This window comes from Cyprinus carpio, chromosome A5 (assembly GCF_018340385.1).
Source record: "Cyprinus carpio isolate SPL01 chromosome A5, ASM1834038v1, whole genome shotgun sequence".
NCBI classification, from domain to species: domain Eukaryota; kingdom Metazoa; phylum Chordata; class Actinopteri; order Cypriniformes; family Cyprinidae; genus Cyprinus; species Cyprinus carpio.
The window spans coordinates 12,898,156-12,924,031 of NC_056576.1; the positions used below are offsets into that span (position 1 = coordinate 12,898,156).

The 25,876-nt window shown below is 35.6% G+C and overlaps 1 pseudogene; it reads left to right on the forward strand.

The window, feature by feature from the left end:
* Positions 1-10: 10 nt before the first annotated feature.
* LOC109102459 lies at positions 11-15,095 on the forward strand (annotated as a pseudogene).
* The last annotated feature ends 10,781 nt before the right edge of the window (positions 15,096-25,876 follow it).

A 25,876-nucleotide genomic window follows, 5' to 3' on the forward strand; every position in this document is an offset into this window, starting at 1 on the left:
CGCATGCGCAGTCGCTCCCATTCCCGTCCTAATAACAACAATCGTTGAAACCGACCAGCAACCTCCGAAGACTGCTGCTTCATCAGGCCTTTATTTTCAACAAACCGAGCCAGTCATGACAGAATTACGACACCGAGGAGCAACGGAAAAAGAGCTGCAGCATCAAAACTCAGAGGATAAGGTACCGAATAAAGAAAGAGATGTGGAGAGATGCATGTTGTTATGGCTATCATTTGAGCTACATGCTGTCATACATAAAAAGAGAGAAAAAAATCGATTATAGGCCGTTGTGTTTCTGGATCCCGCGTGCAAGTGTCTTGTCACAGCACGAAAGCAGCTTTAATGATTTGGTTTGATAAAAGATCGTAGTTTCTAGCGTTCATGAGTTTGTAATACAGTAGATTAGAGCTCGTGATGAGAGTCTGAGCATCATCAGGGGTCTGATGTTCTTCCTGAACTTCCCATGCACTGAAGTTTTTCTGCCTGTATCCCAACAAAAACACACATATAAGGCCCCAGTGTATTTCTTGCAGTTGCCATGTTGCTGAAATGAAGTTAAGCGGCATGAACAATCCCTGCTCTGTTCAGTTCAGGACAGTGAGGTCAAACTCTTCTGGCAGAGGGCGGGCTTTCGCCGAGTTTTCTCTTCTGGCAGAGCTGTGCTTTCTGCAGAGTTAGACAGTGTTTGGAGTGCATGGACTGACCTTCATGCTGTGTAGAAATAAAGGTAGAAAACATGGAGACTGAGAGAGACGTGGGCAGATTGGTGAGTCAACATTGTGTAAAGTGTCTTGACCTGTAGGCAATGGCTCAAACCTTACAGAGCGACCACAGTATTATAAAACAAGACTCATTTGAGTGACTAAATTAATAGCAATTATTTGTGAATACTTTAGAAATTTGTTCTCCTCTGTATTTGTCCTCCTTTTTCGAAGGGCAGATTTTGTCAGTAGTGTGTGTGATAATGTTATTGAACGGACCACAGTCTAAGGAATTGTTGGGTAAACTTCTTATGTCTTATGTGCATCCTTCATATACTCGGTCAATAGTTTTTGAGAATTTTCTTTGGTTATTCGGTTTTGGTGGTTCGCCATATAACTTCCTTCTCCATGTTATGTTGTATTTTTGTCTTAAATGTATTTTAAAAGACGAAATAAGCACCGCAGCCTCTTCTATCTTTAGTGCTGCCAGCATGCTGGAGTGATGATCGAATAAGCCAAGCGTGTGTAATTGTAGCTGTGCTTGCTAGTGTAATGACAGGGTCTATATTATGCTAAATGGATTTATTTTTCATATGAAACATTGAGACCTAATACTTGATCATGCAAATGAAACCTTGTGCTGCCTTCATTCGCAAATCAGCTGTCAGGCAAATGGACTAAATGTGGTCATGGTCTGACTCTAACCAATTTTTTTTTTTTTTTTTTTTTTGTTTTTTTTTTACATTTAGTATGTCTATTTGTTTTTTAAAGTCAGTATGAAATTTTCCAACCAATTTTGCTTTCGTAATCTTGACATTTCAGAGCAAAATGGAATTTTCATAGGTTTTGTGATTTTTTTTTTTTTTTGTCCGTTTGCCCACCCCCCAAAAAAAATAAAAAGATTCTAAATTGTTTTCCCAAAAACAAAAATTGTGTCATAATTTACTCACCCTCATTTTGTTCCAAACCTGTATGACTGACTTTTTTCTGTCGAAAGAGATATTTTGAAGAATGCTGGAAACCAAACGGTGGATTTTTAACCCATTTCTTAAGCTTTTAAACAGATTTGTATTTGTGTTGCTGTGAGAGTTAAAGAATTGTAAGAATTCATTCGAGAGGCGAGCTGAGTTTATTACATTAAACCAGTTTATTACATTGTAATGAAATAGAGAAAGACACTGTGTCCCTGTTGAGTTTAGGATGAAGTACACTACATGGCAAAAAGGTATGTAAAAAATATGTGCTTGTTTAACATGTGCATTAATAGTTAATTTGCGGCTGTAACAGCTTCCCTCTTGCCAGTTGTTGTTTCAGTCCTACCAAAGGCGTTCAGGTCTGGTATGTATTTATGCAGACTAGTCAGATTATTTGACATTTTCTACATTTACAGTAGCACAAGCTTTTATCCAAAGTGGCTTACAAATGAGTAATACAATAAGTTATTTATTATAAGGAGGCAATAACATGTGAAGTGCTAGCAATACAAAGTTTCAAACATTGTCTTACAAACTACTAGAAGTAGGGATAGGAATAGTGGGAAGCAAACTTCTTTTTCTATGCCAGCAGGATACCATGGATGAGTTTTGAGTTGTGTTTTGAATGTTGTCAGGCACCCGTCTGTCCAGATAGGGTTAGGGTTAGGTAAATTCTTGTACCGGATAAGGTTAGGTAAATTCTTCCACAGCAGACCAAATCATTTTACAATGATATTGCCACGTTGAAAGTCACTGAGCTCTTTAGTACACCCAGTGTTCTACTGTAAATGTTTGTCTAGGGAGGTTGTGTGGCTGTATGCTTGATTTCATGCAGGAATGTAGCTGAAATTAGCAGGGGGATGTGTATATGGAAATTAAACTGCCTTTTCTCTATAACTGACAAACAACTGACCAGATGTCATTAATTTTCAATAAAGAGTAGTGTGGGATCTGTGTGGAGTTATGAATTTTCATATTTCATTTGGAAATAATTTGGATTTCTGATCTTCAATAGTGTTGGAATATTTGTAATTATGTGACTAGACAGTATGCGACAGCCAGACCAAATGTGGTGTATTCTAATCAAACCTATGAAATTAGTGAAGCACTTTAATCAATTAATCGAATGTGATTGTCATGTGTATCTTGTCAGTTGAGCCGGTTCTTTAATCAGTAGTAAATCTCCATCACGTGCTTTCAGATGGAGCAGCGTTTACTACACAGAGCCGTAGTTCACTGACAAGGTTCACAAAACCGCGTTCATAATCGCAGACCGATTTTATCGCGCGATTATGAAATCAAAGAAATCATTTTGCCATTATAAAAGCTGTTTTGCGTAGCTTGACAGTGAACTACCGCTCTGTGTGGTAGCCTAAATGCTGCTCCATCTGAAGGCACGTGAAAGTACCACATTTAATAACATGTTTTTACTCCAAACTCACTTCATAGCGTCAGTCGAGTGTTTGAAATAAATCCTTCTGTGAGATGATGTGGCTTCTTACACAGAATAAGGCACGCAACATATTTCATAGTATTCTAAGCAGCGATAAAGGCTATTTCCATTAGCATTGGCATTATTATATACTTTATTATTCTAAAAAATTATAATAAGATGAACTCCGATAACACCATATATTGTCATGGTCGTGTGTTTATTAGTCACGTTGAATTAATGAAAGTAGTTAAATCTTCTGTTTATTCAGCAACCGCTATAGGGATTTCTTGGATTTCTTCTGTGGGATGCATATGGAGTTTCCGCACGAGAGCGCCCTCTGGCCTTCGGATGGGGATTTACAAATGATCACAGAACCGTGCATCCCTGACAAGATACGCATGACAATCGCAGCTTTTGCCTAATAGTGATTACAATTTAATTTCTATTATTCGTGCAGCCCTAACTAAAATGTTATCCTTTAAACACACTTTTTGTAAAATGGGTGGTTATGAAAAATTATGTCTAAAATAGTTGTTTTATAATTGCTAAATGTTGATTAGCCTTAGAAAACTTGCTATGTTTTTCTTTCAGATGTATTGACAGTCATTTGTTTTATGCGGATATATTCATGCATTCGTTATTCCATTATACCATTTTAAGAGTTTACTGCAACTGCCACTGTGGGCGAAATGTGACAATAGTATACGAATTACCCTGCCGAAACATCAAATACCATCAGAAATTACATTTTTAATGAATATGACAAATTTAACAAACGCTTACATCAGTCATCTCTTTTGTAGACTTTCACTGATGTTGTGTTTGTCTGGGAATTCCATGCTGTCCGCCAATTTCGTCCAAGTGTTGCTCATACTCTGAGATGAGTATGGGTCTGAGACGAGTATGGGTCAGATCTGGCAGGAAGACTGAAAATGTCTCTCTTAGGAAGAATGGGATGTCCTCAGTTCCTGATGAGCTATTTGCTGTCGGCGGAGCATTTGAGAGATGGGGGAGGAGGTGGGAGAGACGAGGGAGGGTATTTTTAACTCTGGCATATTGAATAACAGGATGTAGTCCATCTCCATGGAAACCCTGGATCATTCCGTAGCTCTTTCTGTCAGATGAGTGTCAGCCGTAAATGTACGTTAGCTTGAGGGTGCTCTTCGTAATCAGATCCAAATTATTTATGTCAGATGGATAGAAAGAGGTTTCTAGAACAATCTTAACAGCTGGACCAGCTGGTACAGTCCCATCTGATGATGACAGTCTGTTGCTATGGGGATGAAGACATTTGTAATTGTGCAACAGGTTACTTAGACACGCAGGCCTGTTAGATACAGATGGTTGGCTGCATTAATTGCTCAGAATTACAGGAAAAGCTGTAATATTGTGAAATATTAATGCAATTTAAAATAAGCGCTTTCTATTTTAAAGGTTTAAAATGTAATTTATTCCTGTGATGGCAAAGCTGAATTTTCAGTAGCCATTACTCCAGTCTTCAGTGTCACATGATCCTTCAGAAATCATTCTAATATGCTGATTTAGTGCTCAGAAACATTTTTTATTATTATCAGTGGTGAAAACAGTTGTGCTGCTTAATATTATCTATGGAAATTCCCTAATTTTTTCTGGATTTTTTGATCATTTTATTGCATCCTTACTGAAAATAAATATTATTTCTTGTTTGAAAAACGTACTGATCCCAAACTGTGAAACGGTTGTTTATATAGTATCCACAATCCTTTGCAAATAAGCAAATATGTTTTTTATAGATGATTTCATCTTTTTTGTATTTGTTCCTTCTCTCTAACTGTCTCCAGGGCTCTGAGACGGAGGGCAAGGAGAGAGATGGAGCCTCGGATACTGAGACTAAGTCAGACTCTGGGGTTCCTGAGGTTCCCGTTCCTGCCGATGACACACCAGAGGTTCTCAACAAAGCCCTCTCGGGCCTTTCCTCACGGTAAACACCTCTAAATCAACAATTAAAGTGACTCATAGTAAAGTAGAACACACTTGCATGTGACGTGATATAAAAAGTGTGTTTAAAGCATCCCACTCCAGAGCAGATTATTGGCATTTTGTTGTGATCACCAGATGATTCATTCGATAAAAAGGCCACCGGAGCTTTTAGTACTTGCATTAGGAAGATTATATTTCTGCCCAATATGCTTTGCGTTAATGTGTTTGTCTCTTCTGCAGATGGAAGAACTGGTGGGTGAGGGGCATCCTCACTCTGGCTATGATCTCTTTCTTCTTTATCATTATTTATCTGGGTCCGATGGTGCTGATGATGATTGTGAGTATATTCTTATCCTGTTGTTGTAAACACCAAGGGACATTTTTACTTAAGACTTAAAAAACAGGCTTCTCAGATTCCATATTTTTAGGGACAAAACATCTGGTTTTGAAGCTTCCAAATGCAGCGTTTTTATTTCTACTTTACTCATTTTCACATGCCTAATTTGTGTCTACAGTATCAGCCATCTGCTTGTGTGGATCTTAAATTAGTCCAGTCTCTTGTGTGTTTTGGTGGCATTTGCACTTTCTTCAGTCTGATGAGCATGACACAGACAAATTGCTAAGAGTAAATTAAGTGCATGGTGAATATGCAAACAGAGAGACATTTGTAATAGATTATAGGGACCATCTTAAGAGTTGGCTTGAGTTGTGCTGATATTTCCTAAAATCACCACTGTGAATGTTTGGTGTGTTATGGTCTTATAGAGTTAATGACACTGATGGGAAATAAAGGAGAGTGCCAGATTCTGGAATTATGGAAACATCTAGTTACAACTACAGATAATGTTCCAAAGGGGAGTCATAAACCAGTTAATGTTGAGATATTGTCTCTTTGCTGTTTTAACACATGACAGATGAGTACTGATGTTTTTTATTCTGTTAACATTATTAAACATTATTACTCATCTGAGCTGCTGAATTGTCTGGTTGTCTTCGAGCAAACCTGCAGATATATTTGTGAGACCTCATTTTAGACTCTGAATAATCACTGTCCACTTTGTTCCATAATCTGGCTGTTTCCGATATTACAGCCTGTAATTATTTTCATGTTTATTGCTAACAATATTAAATCTATACTATTATGTATAAATATATGGATAAAATGCACTCAAATTAATAGTTTTTTTTTCTTTTACTTCAGTGTTGTGTTGAAATCATTAAATAAAATCATCTTTATTTAATCAATAGTATAAAATATGCACAATTATTAATTTCGAGGTGAGTAATTGACAATAAAGCTGAATAGTTGGCACCTCATTGGGGATGTAATGATTCACTCAACTCATGATTTGATTCACGATGCGATATTCTCATTATTTTTTTTTAAACAAAATTAGATTTAAAACAAATTATAAATGAAAAGTTGTCCTTTTATTTTTGCTTGGACAAAATGCTGCACATTTCTGTGTGAAACAGAAATATGTCAAATAACAAGACTAACTTGAAATTTTAAAACAAACCCCAAATCTAATCAAACAAATAAAAAAAAAAAAATCTTCTTAAAAACCAAAGGCTTTGCCCCTGCTCTTTCCATTCAAAATTAGAGGCAACCACTGCATTTAAACAGCAGACGGACTGAATGAAAATGCAAATTCACTCTCTGACAGCAGGTGGCGCTTATGAACAGCAGCATACAGCGTTTCCTTGGTTACAGCTGTAGTCAAAGCAGAGCTGTGCTTATACTTTAATATGTTTTATACAGAGACGACATGAAAAGAAAATATCATCAGAACTTTTCCCCTTAGAAATACATTCATATAAACACCTAACCCTAAATGCATCATTACATCCATAGACCTCTATTATGTGTAAGCAAGTACACCTAAAGAGTTAAATCTTTTCTCCAGTGTTGTTATTGCTAACTAAAACTAACAAAAACATTTTCGGTAATTGAACTAATAAAGCTAAAAATAAAATAAAATAGAAATATTAGATGAAAAATAAAAAACAAAAAAAATCATGTTTTTTAACCGTTAATTAGAAATGTTCCCATGGCAACTAACTGAAAATAAGCCCTAAATTTATTTATAATAAAACTGAAATAAAAATGTTTTAAAGCTGTATGGAAATTCACAAAAGCACATAACTTAAACTAAAATTAAACTACTAATAAATACAACAATATTACATAAATAATACTAAAATAATGCTGCTGTGCTTAATTTTTACCATCATATTAAGAGCAGCTGGTGCTGTATGATCTAAAATCCCAAAGCAGATGGAAGAGTTTCCAAAATTAATTATTCAGATTTAACAGACAATAAATTTCCATAATTGTGAATACTTTTTAATACTGTCCTATAACCAATATGGCCCTGATATATCATGAAAGATGTAAAGAGCTTTATTAACTGCCAGTTATAGCAGCAAACACACAGGATGAATTCTTGCTTTCGAAAACAGCTAGAAATAGCACATCAGAGAAGAACTGGTAGGTTGCATGTTGTTGTTTTCTATTATTGTTGTCTGTGTGTCTTCCACAGGTGCTGTGCGTTCAGATCAAGTGCTTCCATGAGATCATCACAATTGGTTACAGCGTGTATCACTCTTACCACCTGCCGTGGTTCAGAACACTAAGCTGGTGAGACTTGCGACACACACACCTGCCACCTTCATTTTCACGCTTCATTGTCTCTCCCTCTCTCCCTTTTCTCATTATCTGTCACCCCAGATCTCGCTTTCTGTCTCTCTCCCACTGTGCACTGCCTATAATTAGATGGCATCATCATTATCATTACTTTCATCTTATCATAATAGAGCTATCTTGATGTCTTACAAGTTCTTTCATTTTCTGTGTAAAAATGAGTAAATGCTGCACTTGTTTACTCATCCAGCCATGCATGCTATCACCCAGCTGTATAGAGGTATGGAAATTAACTCTGGTTTAGACCACAGTCAAACTAGTGTAGTTTGTTTTAAATGTTGAAGGAAAGATTCACCAAGTTTTATTAACGTGAAAATCCAACTGAATGCCTTTTAAAGTTTTAAAATTCAGTGGTGATTTTAGGGATGTCAATTTTCGATCATTCCCATGATCGATCTTCGTTTAAATGAATGATCAATTAATCATTTAATCGTTAACCTTAACACCGTGTCTATACCACGCCGTAACAGCTTGAGGCTGTCTACACTGGTCGCGACAAAGCGACTGTTGCAAATCATTTGAGTAGCCTATGAGCCCATGCATTTAAATTAATACATGGCTTTGTATACTGTTTTTCTGGTTGGTCAGAAATTTGCACAAATTTAATAATATTTATTGTTTCTTTTCCAAATCCTCAACGTCTCAACCTCTTATTTCGCAAGTTTATTTTCTTGTCATTCACTTTTAATCCCTGTTAGTGTGGTTAAAAAAACAAAAACAAATTAGACAATATCCTTTTTACTTGCCAAAACGACAGATAGCGCCTGAACTAACCTAATTATTTTAAAGAAATCTTTTGGGTTTCAGGCTTTGTCTCTCATAACATTTCATTTCAACACAGTTTGTGCTTGTTAGACGAGGCATGTCAAGTTTATTTTTACAGAGACCGACATGTGGGGGAAAATAAAAGATTTCGTTAAGAATCGAGAATTCATTCCTACAACTTATGACTTGGTTACTACACATTTCTATTGCTTTCCATGTTGATGGACTTTGTATGGTTTCTATTTTAATATACTTTTAAAGTTCACCATCAATAGCTTTAATCGACAATGTCTCTTAATGACAATTTATCGATCGGCGATTAATCATTGACATCCCTATTGATTTTGAAATATTTGGAAAATCTGGCAAAAATCAGGTCTCTTGATGCTAAATGTCAGTGTTGATTTGTAGAAACTCTTAAGCGGTAATCTGAGTGAAAGATCCTCTTTTGAATACATTTAAGTCAAAGGAAAATTTTCAGTGAATTTATTGAAGAAATGTCATATTTCACCTCCAAAATAAGAAAAGAAAAGACTTCAAATCAATTTTATGAACAATATTAGCTTATATTTCAGACAATTACAAAAATAACATAGCTCATAACATTTTCATCATAATTTAAGCAATTTAATTTTCAATTCTCATCAATAAAATACACAAAAAGCAGATTAAAATAATTTTTTAAAATGCACCAAAAATCCATGGATATTTATTTATCATTTATCTACTTTTATTTATCAGTTTATTTAAAATATCTAGTATTTACCTTTATTACATTGGATTCCTGAAAATTGAAGGAGGGATGCATGCCTAAATTTTATTAAATAATGTTGCCATGCAAAAAAAAAAAAACCTTTCTAAAACTGTTTTTTTTAAGTTTCTAAACAGGCTTCAATTTCTTAATGCAAAATACCTTCATTATTTTCTTTTGTGGTAAAGTATGACATTTCTTAGTGTGCATTTCTTAATTTTACCCTGTTTAAACTGGTTGAACTTTTCTTGTTGTTTTTTAGGTCTAGTAATTTAGATATCTGTCAAATCAGGTCTGAGAAGAAAGCATTTCTCTACATTAGTCCTGCTGTGTAGCCCAACATACCATCCATAAATGTGGTCATGATCCTAGTCAGCTGCTGCTCAGCTACCGTCTGCCAATTTCCTACATTTTTCCTAATGCTAATAAATCTTCCCATTATAATAACTTTGACAACCATCAGAAAACACTTTGATTAATGAATGGATGTGAAAGGCCTTTGTCAGAATAATGTCTGACTGCTAGTTGTAATGTTTTTTTTTGTCAGGTACTTCCTGTTGTGTGTGAACTACTTCTTCTATGGTGAAACAGTGACCGATTATTTCTTCACACTGGTGCAGAGGGAGGAGCCTCTACGCATCCTCAGCAAATACCACCGCTTCATTTCCTTTGCCCTGTACCTCACAGGTTTAGAACCTTCTCCTTCCAACAAGTGTGGTTCTTTACTTGATTATTGATGTTTTTGGCTCTGAGGCCTTTGGGAACTTTTTATAACTAATAGTTCTCACAGTTACTACTCAGTCCAACAACTTTTCAACACAGAATGTTGAAGGCAAAGTCAGATACAGTCTTCAAGAAGTGTTTTATGTTAAGTTGAAATCCAGGCATAATGATTTGAGTTTTTTGGGGGGATGTTGGTTTTTCATAAGCGTGGAGTTAATGTCATCCAGGATGTGGTTAGGCACTCTGCCTGTCTGTGCACCCCTCACTCATTTTCTCTTTCAAAATGATGCAAGACAGCAGATTTCATCATAAGCTAAATGAGAAGCAACAACTCATAATGTTTTTTTCTTATTATTTAAAAAAAAATATATTAACATTTTATTACAACCAAAATTCAGACAATTAAACGATGCTTATCCAAGCAAGAAGTACAAAGAAAAGACAAATTGTGACACACCAAACTAAAATGTAACAAAATAGGCAATCAGCGGTCAAAATAGGGTATCTGAACACAATAAGTATAAATTCAAACAATAATTATCAATTAAAATTAAAGTCGATATCTTGTCAATAATATGTGGTTCAGGAGTAAGAAATAAAGACAGCTTTTTGCTATATGAGTACTTTATTGATTATTTGTATTTGTAACAACAATTATTCTAACCTGACATTTCATTCATTTTCTGTGTAGCATGGCTAGCTGTATACATGATGATTGTATATGTATTATGACTGAGCTGGAATGTAAACAGGTCTATTTAAAATGTATATCAGTGTTCTATTTTTATAAAGTGCAACAATAATGTTTATTGGTGTAAAGTGAAACAAGATAATCAGTTATAGACAATATCATCAGTACATCACGTGTTGTCAATTTTTTAGGCAAACTGTTAAAAAAATGTATAAAGCTTCCATGTCCTGCAGATTATGTAGTTTCAGATAGTCTTTTCAGTGTGCTTGGTTTGTACTCTTGGCTTGGACGGGTTTTTTTGGCCACTGACTGGTTCCTGTCAAACAGGACATAATTAGTGACACCATGTGACTGGCCTAAAATAGTCCCATAGGCATGTAGTGTTGGCATTGGTGGAACTGTCTGTTTTACTAGATGTGTGTGTGTGTGTGTGTGTGTGTCTTTTCCAGGGTTCTGCATGTTTGTTCTGAGCCTGGTGAAAAAACACTATCGCCTGCAGTTCTACATGGTGAGTGAGTGTGTTCTACAGGTTCAATTATAGGTTCCATAGAACAAGTTCAGTATAATTTGATAGTGTTTTTTTTTTTTTTTTGTTTTTTGTGTATGCACATGCTCACATTCTCTGTGTTTGTCATTCTACAAATACACAAGCATACATCATGCATGTCAGGCTGCATGACGTTTTTACTGGCATTAATCATGTTGCACACAGACATACACGTTTCTTTTCCTTATCATAGCACTGCCTTACGTCCCAGATTTGAAGTGAATAGAGCTATTCATCCCATTTTTTTCTCTCCTCAGTTCGGTCTGGACTCATGTGACCCTGCTGATTGTGGTGACTCAGTCCCACTTAATCATTCATAACCTGTTTGAGGGGATGATCTGGTAAGATGATGACTCCAGTGTGGCACTATCAAAACCCATATGACATTTACACATTTAAATTTTACAATCCATTGTCAGTCCAGAATATTAGATACAGTACAGTTGGTTTTCTGGTGTGGGTGATCTGTTTATATAAGATAATCTGTATCTGTGTGTGCAGGTTTATTGTGCCCATCTCCTGTGTTATCTGTAATGACATCATGGCTTACATGTTTGGCTTCTTTTTCGGTCGCACCCCTCTCATCAAGGTTTGTGTTTTTAACAACCCAGTTAAATAATATTTAAAAATCAAATATTATAACATCTAAAATATAATAATATTTGAACTCCTGTTCAGTAGTTTAGAGTAGGTAAGATGCTTTAACGTTTTTGAAAGAAGTCTCTTATGCTTACCAAGGCTGCATTTATTTGATAAAAAATACAGTAAAAGCAGTAATATTGTAAAATATTGTTATGATTTAAAATAACTGTTTCTTATTTTAGAATGTCATTTATTCCTGGTGGCAAAATTTTAATTTTAGCCAGTCTTCAGTGTCACATGATCTTATTCTAACATGCTGATTTTATGAACATTGTGCATTGCATTTTTTTACATGCTTCTTTGATGTTTGGGAAATAATAACAGGATATTATTTGAAATAGATTTGTCACTTTTGATCGATTTAATGCATAATTGCTAAATAAAAGTATTTTTTTCAAATGTATTATTTTAATTTTAGTTAACCTTTGAACAGTAGTGTGTTTAAGTTCCTTTTAAACCCTTAAGCCATACTCCTATTTTAAGCTAGTGTTTTTAATCAACTGGTGTCTTATTGGATGTTCTGCTAAATGTCCAGTAGGTGTAATTTCTCGCATAAACTATAAACGTGATCCACTAATGTTCAACAATCAGAGAGTGTCCAAATACTTTTGATTCGTTTGAGCTGTACAGTATATCTGCTGCTTTATGATGTAAAAACCTAATTAACTTTTTTTGTGTGAAATGTTTTGCTTTTTTTAAAAGCTGCTTATAATGTTTTTGTGTTATGCAGTAACATTCATACATTTTTTTGAGTGTGGCTTAACTGTCTAAATACTTTCTGTGGCTTCTGTGTAATGTGTATTTTTAGTACAGTTCTCTTAATGCTGATTTTTCTCTGCAGTTGTCTCCTAAGAAGACATGGGAGGGGTTTATTGGTGGCTTCTTCGCCACTATTGTTTTTGGAATCCTAGTGAGTAATAATAACCCACTTCCTGTTCTTCGTCTGGTCTTCTCTGATTGTTTTTATGTAGATTTGGAAACCTTGGTGATGTAAGAATAAGAATTGGTTTGATTGACGCCTTGGAAGGGGCTGATTAGTTCTTTTCTAAATCAATTTGATGTGTCTGAACAATAACAAATCACATTTGGTCTCTTCTCCAGCTGTCCTATGTGATGTCCGGTTACAGCTACTTTGTGTGTCCGGTAGAGTTTAACAATGACTCCAACAGTTTCACAGTGGACTGTGAGCCGTCTGAGCTCTTCCAACTTCAGGACTACGGCTTGCCGCCAGTTCTGCAGTCCATCACGGGCTGGGTAAAACACTCACACCTTCACAGTCTGTCAGACGCTTACACCTCATGTCTCTCACTTGGTCTGTCCACTCTTCCTCTCTTATCTGTGAATCTTTTTTTTTTTTTCTCTGTCCTTTGTGCCTGTGTTTACTAGTTGCTCAGACACAGCCATCTGCTGACTTTCCACTCACTGTGAATCTGTCACAGCTCTGCTTGACTCTGTGTTTTGTTGATGCCGACATTCTTTGGACCACAATGATTTAAGCGAAAGCAGAATCCTTTAAATGTTACATATTTTGAAATTGCATACAAACAAAGACAATGTCTTACACATTTCCGTCTCTCTCCCGTTTTCCTCTTAGACCACAGTAAAGTTGTACCCATTCCAGATCCACAGCATTGCCCTGTCTGCCTTTGCCTCCATCATGGGACCTTTTGGAGGCTTTTTTGCCAGCGGCTTTAAAAGGGCCTTTAAAATCAAGGTGGGTGTAATTTGAGCACTCACAGATCATACAGATCTAAAAAAAAAAAAAAAAATTTCAGTCTTGGTTCAACTATTACCTACAGCATTCTTCACCGCAAAGCAGCTTAAGGGGGCTGTCTATGCAGCTAGCAGTAACAGTCAAAGACACATTTAGATGTCGCACAAGGCTTTGGTGTACCTGAGGAGTTTCCTGTCCTGTGTTTTACACGCTGGTCATACTGTCTCTCTGATGTTCATCATTGCAGGACTTTGCAAACACCATCCCAGGTCATGGAGGAATCATGGACCGTTTTGACTGTCAGTACCTTATGGCCACATTTGTAAATGTTTACATCGCCAGCTTTATCAGGTAAGATTGTTATTACTGAATTTCTGGGACAGTTGTATGTGGAGTTGTTATTGACTTCTGATCAATTACATACAGAACCAATCCAAAGTTTTGGGCTGGGTAAAAGCTTATGCTTACCAAAACTGCATTAATTAGATAAATTACAATTTAAAACCAACTGTTTATTTACTCTTGAATATATTTGAAAATGTAATTTTCTCCTGTGATGACAAAGCTGAATGTTCAGTAGCCATTACTCCAGAGTCACAGTGTCACGTGAACCTTCAGAAATCATTATAAAAAAATAGCTGATTTGGTTCTCAAGTAACATTGTTGATCGATTTAATGCATCCTTGCTGAAAGCTAAGAGAGCTGAGAGCTTAAAATATTCACTTCTTTACTAAATAAATAAATCTTACTGACCCTAAACTGAATGCATATGATTTTTAATTTGTAACTGATATTATTACTCGTTATTCACTGACTGAAAACGAATTCAGACATTCTGGAATTAAATAACTTGGATAACATTATATAACTGATTGTTGTCCCAGGCAACCTGGCCTATGGTCATTATATCAGCATCTCAGAAGTACTGACATGTCCTTTTTGTCTATTTATTTATGTGATATTTTATATAATCTATTTATCTATTTTTATATGTTTAAACTGTTTTTATATTCATTTATTTGGTCTACAGTAGTTTGGGATAGTTTGAGTTTTTATTTTGCGAGAATGACTGGGTGGCTGTTCTATGAACTAAGTGCCTTGTTAGGTTAATTTTTGTTCTTCAAAGTCTAAAATATTATCATAGTATTATTATAATCAGAGTAATATTAATCATGTAAGTATGTCTTGAGCATAAAAACATTGTGTACTTTTTGACACTTCCTCTCTTTTAGAGGGCCCAAACCCCTCTAAAGTCATCCAGCAGCTTCTTGCTTTGAGACCAGACCAACAGCTCCACATCTTTAACTCGCTCAAGGCTCATCTGACAGAGAAAGGACTGCTCCCTGCCCTGGAAAGAAGCAGCCTAGCTTTTCACAACACCACAGACACACCAAAACAGTGGGCTGTCGAGAGAGAGAGAGAGAGACGGGAGATTGCAACGACGGAAGCAGATATCCAGGCATGTATGGAAGTGGGAGAGATTAGATGAGGAACATAAGAAGGGAAACAACAGAAAACTGAACCACAACCTTGGGTCATTCCATTTTCAGTGTGTTTGCAAGATAGAGTGTGTGTGTGTACAAATGTGTGTTTTTGCTTATTTTATTTTTTGTGAATGTTTGTTTTATGTTTATCTCTTACACCACAAAAGAATATTATATATATATATTTATTATATTAATATAACATTGACGTTGTTGTTACAGTTCTTTGTGAGTTGAGGCTGTACAATTCCACTTGTGGTACAAATGTTCTGTACTTATTGATTGCCTGAATATTTTAAGGTGTGTTTCTTATGTTTTATTCTGTTTTAATGCACTGCTCATCACACTGTCATTTCAACCTCAGGCTAGCCTTTGTTTGTTTTTTACTAACAGGTGTTTCCATACCCCATCATAGTTAAAAAAGATTGTATTTTCACTGCATAGCGCCGTAATTCATATTTATTTCCCTGGTCTTGGGTTTTGAGATTTTTGTAACATTATATTTAAGAGAATTGTGGCCATTGATATCAAATGTGCATTTCAGCCCAATAGGTTGTGACTGTTACAGTTCAGCTGCGAGACTGTAAGTATACTGTAGTTTCCTGAAGCTAAGGAGAAGATTCAGATGTCATTATTCAGTGTTTAAGAGGAAGTTATCATACTACAATTACTTGGCTTTTATGTTTGTTACAAAGAAACTGTCCCTGTATGCCAAAATACAAAATATGAAGTAACTTTAATTATAATTATGTTGTTAATATATAATAATAATTAGCACTGAAAAACTGACAATTTGGGACACTGACAAACATTTTGCACTGAATGTTTTAAGAATTACTGTTTGTGGGTCCTAAATCATAATTTTAGATCATTTCTAGTTTTATTTTCTAATGTTCTATTATCACTGAACAGTTACAAGCTAATCTTAGTCAAGCTATGGGTGTTGTTTTGTGTTTGTGGTTGTGAACTCTTACATGCAACTAAATGGTTAATGATCAGGTCGGGCCATCTTCACCATTTTCACTACAATTAGACCAAGTCCACCACGTCTATATTTTATAATTTTATTTCATCTGTTTTGTTTTTACCATCGCCTGCTGTGTAAACTCTACCAAAAAAAGGGTCAGAACTATTGTTTGTTTTGCTTAAGGTATTTTGTTTCCCTCTAATACGTGATGTCATTAACACATGTGCCATAGACATTATTTATTTTAAGAAAATGAAACCTTAATAGGTGCCATCGAGCAGCTTTAAAAGAGTAGTGCACAGTAGTGTTATACAGTAAGCTGTATGAGGGTGTAATGGCTCAGGTCAGTCTGTACATACAGTCCACTGCCATTCATCAATAAAGATCCATGAGCACATACTTTCAGACCTGTGTGTATTGACATGACTGATAAACTATTGATAGGCAAGTCACATCTTGTTTTTCAGTTCAAAACTTTTGTTTAAATGTTTAAACTTTTGTTTTTCTTTTAATGACCACAGGTCTTGAAAGATGTAGGCAGCTTATTTACTGAGTTATGTTAATATTTGTTTAGCTTTGTTCATTTATATGATTTAGATGGACAGCTAAAGCCAAATAGCTTAAGTACGGAGCACAGAGGAGTGACTTGACGTAACAATAATAAACACTGCATCACACTGCTGAAGAGTTATGACCATAAATTTGTGTGCAAATTTTGAAGCCCCTCCCTCCGTATATTCACCATCCACCATCAATGCATGTTTTTTAATGTATTTATTTATTGATTTTTTTTTTTCAATTCAGTAAACGAACACATTATCTTCATCTGTTAAGTGGTGCTGAATGTTTTTCTAAGATCTTTTATTCATTATGATTTCGTGTTATTGAACCTTAGGTCAGTACAACATGCTGATTTTATAGAGAGAATTACATTATATTAGAATATAAGATTATATAGTATATGTTTGATGTAGAGATGATTATACTCTTATCTTTCCTCTAAGCCAGTCTGTGCTTGTGTATGTATTAGGCCCCTGTGCTGAAAGAACATTCCCCTACTGTACAAACTCCAGACCTTAACAAGTCAATTTCAATATTTTACAGTCAACAGAGAGTTACAGACCCGTCACTGATGTCAGGAGGGTGAGCAGAGACATAATGCGTTTGAGTGTGGTGATCATTAACATTTTATAAAGAGACACATTTATCTTAAAGTCTTAAATGCATGCTAAAATATCTAGCTCGTTTCTGTGATAGTCCTACGTTACATGCTGGGCCAGATCTTCAGACTCTTGCGCGTGACATTCATAGCCACTAGAGGGCACCAAACCATCTTTTGTGTGGGTGGGGTTTTAACAAGTGCTAGAGAAACGACACTGACGCTGTATATTACAATGGTTTGAACGGTTTTTAAAGGGGTCATGAGCTTCCTTTTTTATGTTGTACTGTTGTCTGAGGTCCACTTAAAATTTAACAAAAATTTTACACAAAAAAAAACAAAATATAAAAAAAATACTATATTCTCTCCCCCACGAGGATTATAAAAAAACAACACATATGATTGGCTAGCAGTTGTGTATGTTTGACAGCCTAATTTAGGCTACATCCTTCAGAGATAGTGTGTTTTAGGTTGAAACACATAAATACTCAGTAGTTGCATATCAAACGATCTGTAATAACAGACAAAACAAGTGACCACGTAATAAAAACAGTTACTCACACTTCTGTGATGCGACATTACTGTTTGGATCCAATTTAGTCGCCACAGCATTGTCTTTTAGTTTAAATCTTTCTGAAAATCCTGCATTAAATTGTGCTTTGTTTGGTAAACGAAATCCGCTGTAAAATGACGTGAACAAAGGACCAAGCACTTAAGCGATTTGGATCTTCATTAAAAAAAGTTAATCCACTATTTATGTTTATGTTAGGTTCAGAAGGAAGGCGGTGCAAAGACTGTTTTGTTCCACAACTTGGCACTGCAGTGTCTTGCTGTCTTCTGAGCCATTTTTTTATCGTTTGATTTTTACGTAGATCTGCATTTGTCTCGTTATTTACACTTAATGCGCAAATCAGTGGGCGGGGCTAAATAGGCAGTTATGTAGAAACATGCGTTAATTATCTTCTGAGGAGGCGGGGTTAACTACGCTATTACGTCATAAAGTGACACATTCCACAACCTGTCGTTTTGTCAGATTGGCTTCAAGATAAGCTGTTTTTAGACTAACAAGAAAGTTTAGAGTTCTGAAACATAGGCTACATGAGGTTTTTATAGTACAATAACTTCTTATATGTCAAAAGATAATGGGAATTTTTAATTCTTAGTTTATGATCCTTTTAATGGGAAGCCTTACTTCTGTTATTCGTAAACACTGCCATGACATTTCATCCTTCTTAGAAAGTATGACACACATGCACAAAGAGAAACTGACTGCAGTGCAGTTGTGCTCTCTGTATTTCTGGTGGTTTATTCATGACCATTAACAGAAACCTTAAACCCACTCAGACATGTTAAACTCTTTTGGTTTGGCCACTGATAAGAAAACAAACTCCTAAACAAAAAAAAAACAAAAAACAAAATCCTTATTTATTTTGAATTTTAATTTGCAATAACGATAAAGCAGATAAATGTGCTTTCCCTGCTGCTTTGTGTACAGTGATTTGCTCATTTGTAAATGGTTAATAAAAAAAAAAGCTCAATATATATATATAAATATACTGAAATTTTGGTCTCTTCCTCCTGCTGTTTTTGAACTTCCTTTTTATGTCAGATGCAGTTTTTTTTTTATTTTTTAATGACGGAAACAGTTTTGTGTTTATTTTAGATAATATTATTTTGAGATTTGTGACGAGCTAAGAAACACCATGGTGCATCTCTCCAAGTGAATGATGACAAATGTCTGAGAAGAAAGTGGCCCTATTGGTTGAGGTGTATCCTGCACAAGTGTAGTCTGTATTTTCGCCTGTGTAAAAAATCACCTCTGTTATTTTTTCTGTGGCTGTCTTGACTTTGCCACTCACTTCACTTCCTCTGCTCATGAAGATCGTGGGTACGAGGAGTGACAGTGCTGCTCTGCTGGTTCTCATACAGCCTGACAGAATGTTGGATGTAGAAACTTCAAAATAACTCTTGGTTTGCTCACACAAACACTACAGGCAGGCTAAAGGGGCAAGATTCAACGTGTTTGGAGGTGTTAAAATAAAAAAAAAAAAGAAGAAGAATCAGATCAGCAGAGGAAGGAGGAAGTAAAGAGAAGAAGAGAGGCTGACTGGAAATAATGTACTCTTAGAGTTCACAGTGTGTTTTGTGATTGTTTTGTGTGTGTGTGTGTGTGTGTGTGTGTGTGAATGAGAGAATGTGTGCAAGTGTGTCTGTGTGTGTGTAACCTTTCAGTCCGATTTTGAAGAAATGTCTTTGAGACTACACCTCCGCAACTGGGGGACTTCAGCACCTTCAGAGCTGAAACCGCCAATTGTTGATAGGTGAGTGACACTGGTGTGTTTTATGTGTGTGGTCAAAGGGCAAAAGTCTTTTTTCATGTCTTTTTCAAATTCGTAGGAATTTCACTTGGCCAGGTGGGTAGATTTATGTGTGATTCTTTGATTCATTGACAAAACAGGCCTTCTGTCACTATAGGAACTAGAGTTTTGGGTGCTATATATGACGCATGTAATGTGTGGCTTTTAGGTTTATTTGAAATGTAATTGACTGGGACAGTGATGGTGCAGATGTGTTTAGTGTAACTTAGAAGAGGGATTTAACAGTAACTATAAATCAGAGACAAAAAACTGGCATAGTGATGGTATAAAGAATTCACCCTGAGGCTATATAAATTCAATGTAAGCACTTCTCATCTGCTACATGGTTTCTGTTGAATCTCTGACACACCTTTGATGTGTTTTATAGTCATTGTGACAAGATTATTTATAGAACTTCCTTTTCTAATTTGATTAAATGTTCTTATTAATCTCCAGGCTGTGTTGTAAAAACTCTTGTTAAGAGTTAAAATCATAACTTCCAGAAGATTTATGGTGCAATCAAGTATAAAAAGAGGCAGTTTTTTTTTATGGTTGTATGCGGTGACTCGTGGCGTTTCTCATTGTGGCACTGTCTGTTTGAGATGCAAAGCATTCGTGATTTCCTCTGAGTGTGTAATTTTCACATGCTGCAGACAGGGAAGACGCGCTGCACTCTGAGAAACGTGTTCATTCTCTGCTCAAAATTTCAGCAAATGCTAGATAATTATCTGGCTATGCGCCCTATTAAGGTCTTTGGTTAACATTTCGGGGCGCTCATCAGTATCCTAGGTTAAGAGAGCAAGTGTTTCTCACAGCATGATCATTTTCTGATGGCTTTACATTGCTCTTATTATATTTACATTTACATTTAGTCATTTGTCATTTAGCAGACGCTTTTATCCAAAGCGACGTACAAGTGAGGACAATGGAAAGCAATCAAAAACAACAAAAGAGCAATGATATATAAGTGCTATAACAAGTCTCAGTTAGCCTAAACACAGTATACGTAGCAAGGGCTTTTAAATAATATAATAAATGAAAAGAAAACAGATAGAATAGAAAAAGAATAGAGCAAGCTAGTGTTAGAGGTCTTTTTTTATAATTGAATAATAAATGAAAAGAAAATAGATAGAATACAAAAAGATTAAAAAGGTAGTTAGATTTTTTATTTTTTTTTTATTTTTTATAAATAGAATTAGAATAGTAAGTGAAAAAAGTTTAGAGGGTCAAATAAAGATGGAAGAGATGTGTTTTAGCCGATTCTTGAAAGATGGCTAAGGACCTCAGCTGCTCGGGATTGAGTTGGGCAGGTCATTCCACCAGGAGGGAACATTTAATTTAAAAGTCTGAAAGTGATATTGTGCCTCTTTGGGATGGCACAAACAAGTGATGTTCACTTGCAGAATGCAAGCTTTTAGAGGGCGCACAAGTCTGAAGTAATGAATTAAGGTAAAGGGGTGCAGAGCCAATGGTGGTTTTGATGTATGCAAACATCAATGCCTTGAATTTTATGCGAAAATTTATATAAAGTGTATTGTTACTTGAGATTTCGCTGACATTATTTATTCAAAGCTTCTTATACAGCCTAATTGTTTTTAAGTCAGCAAAAACAGTGTTCACAACTAGGGATGCACAGTATAGGTACCATATCAGTTATTGGCTGGTATTATTTTTTCCATCATTTAACACTTACTTAAAGTTTTTTTTTTTTTCATTTATGTTTGATATTTAGCAGACACTTTTCATTCAAAGCATCTTATAGTAGATCAAAAATTTTTAAAGTCAATAAAAAACAGTTGTTCATATAGGGGTGCAGACAGAATATTTGGTATTCCAAGCTTATAGTGTCTGAGAGACTACATTGAATATTTGAACTTTTGAAGATGAATTGTTCAAACTTTATTTTTTTTGGAAGGCTGATGGATAACAGAAGTATAGGGATACAAATTTCTACAGGCTTATTTTGACCATGAAATACAATACAGTGCAAGACCAAACACAAAATAGTTGGTCTATTCATTTTGAGACCATACTGTTATATATGTCCAGAACTCTTCTCAGGAATACAACCCCTCTTCTCTAACACCATTAAATTTCGATTAAGCATGGATTCATAAGATGCGATTTCTATACATTGCATTGCCCCCACTCTTTCAATTCTAGGGCTTTGATTTTTTTTATTTTTTTTATTGTTTTGTTTTTAATATGATATTTGATCTATATCAGTCAGTGCTGCATATTTAATTGTGCATGCTCAATTTCCCTTATTTTTGCATTTTAGGTTACTTTTGTCAAAAATGTATTATTTATAGTCTCAAAAGAATATCTATATTTTATAATGGATATTCTAATGTTTGTGATGCTTAAAACACCCAGATTTACCCTAGCCTTATCGCCAAATGACTACAGCCCCACTGACTCCCCTCTGCCAATGCATTGATGAAATTAACAGTTGGATGTGCCAGAACATTCTTAAGTTAAACAAGGTGAAAAGTGAAGTCTTTCCATTTGGAAACAAAAGATGAAGTTTCTCAAGGTGAATGCATACCTTGAGTCTAGGGGTCAAACACCTAAAAAATCAAGTCAGGAATCTTGGTGTGATTCTGGAGACAGACCTTAGTTTCAGTATTCAACTGTCAAAGCCATAACTAAATCAGCATACTATCATCTCTAAAAACATTGCAAAGGAATTAAATTTTTTGTTTCCAATCAAGACTTGGAGAAAACTTGATCATAGATTGCCTTTATCACACAGCAGACTATTACTATTGTAATGGTCTTCTCACTGGCCTTCAAAAGAAGACCATTAGACAGCTGCAGCTCATCCAGAACACTGCTGCCAGAATTCTGACTAGAACCAGAAAATCTGAGCATATATCACCCGTCCCCTCCGGTCCTTACACTGGCTTCCAAATTTATATTTAGGATTGATTTTAAAGTACTTTAACTATGTTTATAAATCACTCAAGGCCTAGGACCTAAATACATAGCAGATATGTTCACTGAATATAAACCTAACAGACCACTCAGATCATTAGGATCGAGTCAGTTAGAAATACCAAGGGTTCACACAAAACAAGGGGAGTCCGCTTTTAGTTATTATGCTGGCCGCAGCTGAAACCAGCTTCCAGAAGAGATCAGATCTGCTAAAACATTAGCCACATTTAAATCCAGAAGCAAAACTCATCTGTTTAACTGTGAATTTATTGAATGAGCACTGTGCTACTGAATGCACTGTATTTTATGTATAATCATTTTCTATTTTTAATTGTTTTAAAGTCATTTTAAATAATTTTTAAGATCAATTTAAATTCTTTGTTTTATTGTTTTTATTATTTTTTTATGATTATTTTACTTCCTTTTATGTAAAGCACTTTGAACTAATATGCGTGTGAAATGTGCTATATAAATAAAACTTCGCTTTGCCTTGCCTAAATTCACCTGTACCTTTTAAAATTATAGATTTAAGCTATTTACAGTTTTATTTTAATTTGAACAGTTTTATTGTTTATTTATTTAAACTATTTATTTTTTTAAGGGAGGGGGGGAGACCTTTTTAAGGAATTGTGGTAGAATTGGAAAAAAAAGGAAGATAGTAATGATGAAAAGAAAAAATAGATTAAATAATTTTAATGAAAGATTGCTAAGACATTTTTATGCAGAGCCCGTTTTGTTGCTGAATGTAAATGATCAACAGTCCCTTTACTAATGTCACAAAACTAAAGCCTGGACGCAAACAGCTTCTTGCGTCTCTGCAATGATCTCCTTGGTAATTCAATGGGGAGTTTGAACCTACTCTCTCTTCCCTTCCCCTGATCCCAGCGTGTATCATTGAAATGGGTGAGGGTCTGAAGCCGGGCAGTGTGTGTGGGCCTGTGGGTCCAGGAGAGAGAACAGTGGCGCGTGCTCTCCATCAGGAACGATCTTTTCAAAACAGACCAAAAGAGGCTGGGCGTTAGGTGGGGATCTTTCAAAAAATGCTACCTCCTGTGGCTGATGAGCTTGTAACTTCCTGTTTATCTTAGTTCTCTCTCTAGCCCTTTCCTCTGATCTTAATGGGTTATAGCAAATTTGACTACAAAAAAAAACTCTAAGCTGCTTAAATCACTGTGACACCGTTTCTTATCAATTAGATTATGGCTGATTGGTTGCTTTCTAGAGATGTATTTGTTGCAGATGCTTTCTTCTCAAAGAGACGACATGAAGTCAAGTGTTTTGTTGCTTCACTAAGCAGCTGATTGGGATGCTTATATCATTTTCTTATTTTCTGCCTCTCTGAACTTCTCAGTTTTTCTTCATCTCTCAGTCAGAGGGGTCTCGCACTCCCACCCTTCCCTTTGCTATGACTTTCCCCACCCAGAAAGCAAAAATCACAAATGGGATCTCTTTAGTATCTTAGTTCTCTTTCCCAGACTCCCAATGAGCTCAAATGGAGCACAAATGGAGACTTTTTGAGAGAGAAAGTGGAGAAACATTTTTTGGTTATAATGCTGTTCTTGAATTTACAAACATACATACAATATAATCAATATTATATTATAATCTCCTACTGACCTAGTCATGTTTGCTGGTCTTAGTGGTGTAAAGATGGTTTTTAACTGGTTTACCTTGGCAGCAATTTGGTCTCTGAGCCTGACCAGTGGAAAAGTGTCCCAAAACCACTCTAAAACCCAACTAACAAACCAATATGACCAGGCCATAAGACCTGCCTTAAACAAGCAGAACCACCGCTTTAGGGTTCGGTTTAAGTTTTTTTGTCCAAAACCAATGTCCACATAAATATTAATGATCTGTACACTGTACAGTTTGACAAACAAACTTCATTAAGCCTCTTCAAAGTAATGAAAGATGATTAACAAGATATTATTATGTATTATTATTTAATGCATTATGCGTTATTTTCTCTTACATCTCTTTTATTTGTACTTTCCTGAAGTTTTTATTTTATATTATCCAGTATTCTGTCAGTTAAATGACTGAAACTAAAACTAGTATTAGTCGACGATATACCACCTGAATGCGCAAAATTAATGAAAAATCATAATTTTTACACGTATTATGTGTTGTGTTCCTTTTATACTTGACAGCATGGAACTTGAGCTTCATGAACTTATACGTTGTATAAAAACCTAATGATCATGTGATCCAGAATCTAATTTTTTTTCTTTTTGAGGGGTTTTTAATTTCCAGGTTTTAAATTAGATCTTGAAAGGGTCGGGCAAGCTATATCCTACATAAATCTTAAAGCTGTGTGCACCTATTGGTATGTTTAACCTTGTGTTTTTTTGTTTTTATTTGTATTTTGTTTGTTCATTTTATTTGTTTTTCGTATTTCTATTTCTATGCATAAGACATCTAAAGACACAAGTTGATTCTTGAAATGAAAACATAACTTGAGAACTTCGGCATTGAGATCACTCAAAGGTATAGTAAAGGGCAATCTACTGAACAATAAAATGTTTCTCTTTGCTGTTTCAGTGGTCTAACAAACTCAAATTTGTGGAAAGCAGTCAAAATCCAATATACCTACCTTTGAAAGGATATCAAAGCAATCCATTGCACAGTAATCATCGGGAAAGTCGTTTCTGCTTAAGTGGCTGGTATTGTGGTTCTGTCAGATCTGTTCTTTTCAGGACCCTAAAGGTCACTGCAGGAGGCATTAGGATTAATCACACAGTCCAGTAGGTGCAAATATTTGCATTGCAGGACAGCTGCTAGGTTCAGACAGTTACCCACGTGTCATACGACAATATATGCATGAGTGGTCTCATCGATATACAACTAGAATTAGTGCAGTGAGCAGGTGATTTGATTTTCAGGCTAATCAGATCAGGCTCATCTGCACGTGTTTGGTGTCGGATGCACTGATTTTTAGTGGTTTCCACACTTCAGATCTCTGCTCGCGCTAGAGATGTGTAAGGCCAGGGAAGGTAGTGCCCTCGATTCCAAACTAGAGCAACACTGGTTTTAAGAGAGATTTTCATGGAGAAGAACCTTGAAGAGCCGGGTGTGGCTGAAGAGACGACCGCGATCCATCGTACAAGAAGACCCGGCCCAAGCTGGCGCTCTTTGGGCTGAGAAGGAAACGTCTTACCGTACCATAAAGATGACAAAGAGAGTGGCGTCCAGGGTAGGACAAAGCAAGCATGATGAGCAAGGTAGAAACAATACATTTTTAATTTAAACATTTTTTTGTTATTATGTTTCATGCCAGCATTTTTTTTTTCTGTATACATCGGTCTTCTTTGTTCTTTCCTGTTTTGTGTTATTAGTATTTTTTACACTTTTGTTCAAGTGCCAGTC